The sequence below is a fragment of the Dermacentor albipictus genome, unplaced genomic scaffold (assembly GCF_038994185.2).
Source record: "Dermacentor albipictus isolate Rhodes 1998 colony unplaced genomic scaffold, USDA_Dalb.pri_finalv2 scaffold_17, whole genome shotgun sequence".
Lineage (NCBI taxonomy): Eukaryota > Metazoa > Arthropoda > Arachnida > Ixodida > Ixodidae > Dermacentor > Dermacentor albipictus.
The window spans coordinates 9,742,049-9,747,510 of NW_027225571.1; the positions used below are offsets into that span (position 1 = coordinate 9,742,049).

At 50.3% G+C, this 5,462-nt stretch overlaps 1 non-coding gene across 1 annotated transcript; it reads left to right on the forward strand.

Moving 5' to 3' along the window:
* Nucleotides 1–4,302: 4,302 nt before the first annotated feature.
* On the forward strand, nt 4,303–4,376 carry TRNAN-GUU (transfer RNA asparagine (anticodon GUU)). Its single transcript has one exon. It is a non-coding gene; the product is annotated as a tRNA-Asn (tRNA).
* Nucleotides 4,377–5,462: the final 1,086 nt, after the last annotated feature.

Consider the following 5,462-nt stretch of genomic DNA (forward strand, 5'->3'; position numbering starts at 1 on the left):
AAACTTCCGACGGAACTCCTCCGCTGACAGCCTGTACTTTTTTAGCAGACTCGATTTCACTTTGTTGAAATCCTCTGCCTCCTCTCTATTCAAGCGAGCGACTACGTCGGCCGCATCGCCGGGTAACAAAGTGAGCAAGCGTTGTGGCCACGTTTCCCGAGAGAATAACTGCTTCTCGCACGTTCGCTCAAAGTTAACCAGGAACAAACCAATGTCCTCTCCAAGCTTAAACGGCCGCATTAGGTCAGTCATTTTAAACAATAGTCGTTCTCCTGCACCGTGTGCCTGACTTCCATTACGAGCGCGTCCCATCTCTAACTCGAGACGCTTCATTTCCAAAGCGTGTTGACGGTCGCGCTCTCTTTCTTTCTCTTGTTGCTCTCGCTCTATCTGTTCTTTACGTTCACGCTCATCTTTCTCTTTTTGTTCTTTTCGTTCACGCTCATCTTTCTCTTTCTGTTCTTTAAGTTCGCGCTCCTGTCTTTTTGCCCTCTCCTCAATAGTCTCAAGGCATTCCGACAGCTCGTCATCCTCAGCTTCTAACTCAAGAATAGCCCTCAGCAGTACTGGTTTTCAGAGTTTGTCTGAGACATCCAGACCCAACTCCCTTGCAAGCTCCAAAAATTTCGGTTTGCGCAACGACTTCAAATCCATGGCTGCTCTGAATGCTGCTTTCTCTACTGCCTACTGTTGTCTTGCCGCAAACTAAACCGGCAGCAACGACAACCACAAATACCAGCTCTGTTTCTGACACTAACAAAAGCCTGGCAAAACTCAGAAGAAGAAAGTCCCGCACTCACCAAACCTCGCAGCCGAGAATTCAGTGCAGTCATTCCGCTGCAGGCAACCAGTCATCACACAGGGCTCGTTGCACTGCTCCCGGATGGTCGTTGTGCTGCTCAGCATACAGTCAACCGCATATCTACACTGCTGGCCTCCATTGTCGCGATCTCACCGCTGGCAACCAGCTATTGGAACCTCAGTGCTGACACCCGTTATTGCAGTCGCACCGCTGGCACGAGTTGTTGCAAATGGGTCGCAAGCCCCAAGGGTAGCGTTGGCCTGGTGGCCTGGGGCACAACTGGAAGCATCCGAAGGTCCTGGCAAAGCATGAGTCTACTGCTAACAGAACAACTTGTTTATTCTAGGATCGCAAAAGAGCGGCCGGTCAGGTGGACCGAAGTGGAGAGACGGGAGAGCACGCTTCTCGACGGAAGAATTCGGAGCCTCTCTCTTGGCGTCCGGGGGCAGCTGCTTTTAACTCTCGGAGTCGAGGGCAAGGAGGAAGGTCACGGGATGAGGCCACATGACGGTGGGGCACGGCGAACTGAGAGACATGTTGAGACGAGTGTAGTGACTCATCCACCGGGCGGCGCCGGTCAGACCTCCTCGCTTCACACTTGGGGAGCTCCTCTCCCGGCTGCCACGCTTGGACAAGCGTGGGCACCAACATGCACACACACACACACGAATACACGTGGCATCGAAACATGCCTGAATGCGCTTGGCGGGGAGGTGTCGCGGCAGCGCTGAACGGGCCAAAATGTCCGCCGCTTTGAATGAAGCCCCGGCGTCCGTTGCATCCGCACCGGCTATACCGCGCGTCGTAGTCGAAACGTAACACCGCCATAGTTGTGAGTGGGTGGCTAACTTGCACTGCAGATGGCCGTTCTTAACAGCCAGTGTACATGACGTTTTAATGGAAGCCCTACAGTTTAGTGCAAACTATAAATTCATTTATTTGCGCAGATAATCAAGAAGTTTCTCGACCTGCTCAGCGTCAGGGAACACAACTACCACCACCAAAACATTCGTATGTTTGCTTCGCGACAGACAACCGAAGCTTTGCGTGTTACGCTAATGTCGGTACGCGACATAATTGATGATTTCCACGAAGCCGGTGTCCCCTACATACTGACAGTGAAGCTGAACCATGATCCCCTAGAGGTAATGCGCAAATGCTTGTTGAAAATATGGAGAGCTGTTGAACTTTAATTGCATGCACAAACCGCAAATGCCAAGTTTGTTTTCTCGTGATCACTTTTATTACTGCACGCTATAGGACCATTAAATTAAGAAGTCCATAGGCAATATCACTCACTGAATGCTTTCTTTATTCGTTTCAGAAATATTCCGACCCGCCGTGGTTGCTCAGTGGCTATGGTGTAGGGCTGCTGAGCACGAGGTCGCGGGACCGAATCCCGGCCACTGCGGCCGCATTTCGATTGGGGCTAAACGTGAAAACGCCCGTGTACTTAGATTTAGGTGCACGTTAAAGATCCCCAGGTGGTCGAAAATTCCGGAGTCCTCTACTACGGCGTGCCTCATAATCATAAATTTCTTTTGGCACGTAAAACCCCATAATTTAAGAAATTTTTCGGTGTTGTCCGTTCATTTCATGGCGACGAGGACCACCCATCTGTAGTTCAATTCAGCCAGATTTATAGATTGTTGTCTTCGCTCACACCTGTGAAAAATGCAGCGAGAGGAAATTGCTCTGGCGCGCCCGATGGTGTTCTGGTGTCCCTTTACGAAAGCTTGGGGCAAAAGGCGGAAGCTGCTGCTGAGCTGAAAGGTGCAGTTGAAGCAAAGCAATACAAGAAGCTCTGTGGGATGAGTCTTTCAGAAGGCCACATGCATGACTTGGGCGACCACGGGTACCAGAAAGCAGGAACACAAGAAATGGCTGTCTACTAACTGGCTGCATATACATTGAAGAATGTTACGAAATCCATGTCTTGCGAACGGTGTGTTGAGTCACTGGAAAGTGCTTGTATGCCACCAAGTGCGGGTGAACCACGACCCTCGCATACCCTTTTGACAGAGCTGAGGTCATTCAAGCCAGGGTGCTTACGTGAACCGTCTTTCAGAGTGTAATTCACCGTCATCAAACACATGGGAGAAATAATTCGTCACACACTCGACAGTAACGCAGTTTACGGTGACTTATTTTGGAGCATCCTGGACGGGCTAAGCAAAGCATCTGTGCCGGCACTAGGATGTGATAATCATTATGAGGAGGTGACTGCTAATGTCATCAAGTTCTATCTTGTCATGCGCATGCCATTCTTTTCAAAAAAAAATGAACAGTGAGGCATCGCTGACAGAGCAGGTGCAAGCAGCCAGAAAATGAGCAAAATTGCGTTGAGCAAAAGCAGCTCAAAATAACTTTTTTGTGGACAAAGTAAATAAAAAAGTGTCACAGTGTTTTTTTCTTCTGTTCGTTAAAAAGAAAATAAATTAAGCTTTGACCTAAGTATGTTTGTAGTATTTAACTTCGTCCTTGTCGCTGCTCACAGATCACATCCAACGCTTTTGCACGTCCCATAATATCTGCGGACAACTATAAAAAATACATGTGTCAATTAAATTTATTAGGCGAAGAAGCATTGACGGGGGTGGATCAATTCGCCACAGCGTTGTCTCAAGCCACTGCTGGGCGTGATGCGTTCATGTCCCTACGTCTGCACAGGCGCTCGCCGTCTTTAATTACGACACATCTTAAGAATAAGCAGCAAAAAATAAAGCCCCCTCTGAAGGGAGCACCGTGGCCCTTTTATAGGGAAAAAGTTGGTTGAAAAGCGGAATCGCACTGCGCGACCGCTCATTTGCGGTGTAGTTGCAGCCTCTGAAGACTAGCTAAACATCTCATTAAAGGGTCCTTCGCATAAAATATTGTGCGGACAGCCAAAACACAGTCGTCAACGAGCGAACGGCACAGGCCAGTTGGGGAAAACGACCCACCGCAGAGGTGGCATTGCAGGAGTAGACGACGCGCGCTGCGTGAGAGATGCGTCACTGCAGCGCCGATAGTGCACAGACACCGTGAAGTCGCCGTTACTTACTCGCGGCAGGTTTGTTACAAAACTCAGGCTGCGTATCTAAACTACGTTTACCGACGGATAAGCGCCTACAGGCCCGTTAGTGCAAACGACGCGTCGCAGCAGGAGCAGACGACGCGCGGCGCATGACGAAAAACGCGACTGCAGCGCCGTTAGTTTCAGTTACACCCGTTGTGGCCACGTCGGCCAGTGGGCTCGCTTAGGGAGCTCTGAAACTGAAGCTTGTCTAAGAACGTTGCTCCAGGAGATCTCAAAGGAGGTTCTTAAAGGAGGGAGGTGAAAGTGGAGGAAAGTGCTGGCCTGCGCCCAATACATAGCGAGGGAGAAGAGAGCGAAAATACCGCGCCGGAAAGTGAACATAAGAATTAATTCGCAGCCGGAAAAATAAAGGCCAGGTCGAACGCAAAATGCTAACTAGCTCTTTCGCTCCAGTATTGTTCATATTGTCGCTGAAATGTCTGCCTCCGTGGCGCAATAGGCTAGCGCGTTCGGCTGTTAACCGAAAGGTTGGAGGTTCGAGCCCTCCCGGGGGCGGCGGCGGCATTTTTATTAGCGCTCATTTTTGTCACCTATTTGTCATGTCGACCGCCACGCTGTCACCCTGCAAGCTAATGTTGCTTTTTTTTTTCGAAACAAGGGCTCATACACGAGCACATAAAAATTGGATTTCGCCGTTCTTTCTGCGCAGGCGCGAGGAGCAGTGGTCGCGAAAATGAAATGTGGGGACTTTCGATCCTTGAGATTTCTCTTCTCCTGGGTATTAAGGAAAAGAAAGTTGTTAGCTCCGCTCGTCCCTATAGCCTAGCTGGCAACGCAATCGACGGAAATCGCGGCCGGCAAGGCGAAGAAGCCGTGTCCAAAGTGAGTTTGTTTTTATTTTATTATGACGGTTGCATATAAAATTTTTATAGTCGCAGGGGGATACGTTTGGAAGTGAGTTGTCTTCTCGGATGACTTTAGTGGCAAAGCATTATGTCGCGCCGATACATCGTTCATTAGTGTCGTTGAGCATACCACAAACTTCAGGGGAATCGCGGGAACGGAAACAGCTTATGAATTCAACTGCCGTGCCGATGCATTAGTTCCCAATATAACTGAGCATACAACACACTTGTAGATTCGTGGGAATGGAACATTTGGTACTCTGTATGTGAAGGTACTACAACTTGCGTCGCCATGCAATCTGAGCCGCAGATCGTACATGCCACCGACATTGGTGGGTTCGTCCTGCTTTGCAAGAGCACGCGTAGCTTGGTCGCACCACCTTGTCAGGTCGCTTAAACCTTGCGCTTCGCGTGGTACTTGTCAAAAAGGACGGGGCGGTTACGCACCAATTCGATGACCATTTCCGGTGTCGCGACGCGTTCGAAGACTGCGATATGACGAGCGCGTCGAGCTTGACGGCCATGTTTCGAATTGCTGAGACGCGCTCCGATTGGTTCGCGGTGAGGGAATCCGGCGGCAGCTGCCGCAAAAATCGGTCCGGGTGCGACAGGCGTGGAAGGGGCTATTGCGGCGGATCTCGCCGCCGATGACATGGTTTCCGCCGAACTGGGCGCCGCTCCAGACGCCGAATGGCTCAGTGTGAGCGCACCATTATGGCGCGTTCACACTGAGTCA